The 294-nt window shown below is 52.0% G+C and overlaps 1 non-coding gene across 1 annotated transcript; it reads left to right on the top strand.

The window, feature by feature from the left end:
- On the top strand, positions 1 to 74 carry TRNAV-AAC (transfer RNA valine (anticodon AAC)). The gene has a single exon. It is a non-coding gene; the product is annotated as a tRNA-Val (tRNA).
- Positions 75 to 294: the final 220 nt, after the last annotated feature.

The following is a 294-nucleotide window of genomic DNA, read 5'->3' as shown; positions in this document are numbered from 1 at the left end:
GTTTTCGTGGTGTAGTTGGTTATCACATCAGTCTAACACACTGAAGGTCTCCGGTTCGAACCCGGGCGAAAACACTTGTTCCTGCTAGCTCTTTCAACTCCTCACGCATCCTTTTAACACTTGTCCTGCACAGTGCCCTGATTGCAATCATGTCTGCGTCTCGTACCCCCCCCATGTCGCGCTCTGCCCCGTTCTCGTAGGTCAGCATCAGTACTCCTGTATTATCAATCTAACCCCCCATCAATCCGGGTACCAATCCCAGCAGTATCCAATCCACCCTGAACGCCGACTCCA

This window comes from Physcomitrium patens, chromosome 23, assembly GCF_059467195.1.
Source record: "Physcomitrium patens ecotype Gransden chromosome 23, ASM5946719v1, whole genome shotgun sequence".
NCBI classification, from domain to species: domain Eukaryota; kingdom Viridiplantae; phylum Streptophyta; class Bryopsida; order Funariales; family Funariaceae; genus Physcomitrium; species Physcomitrium patens.
The sequence above is the reverse complement of the archived record's forward strand: the minus strand, read 5'-3'. Positions and strand labels throughout refer to the sequence as shown.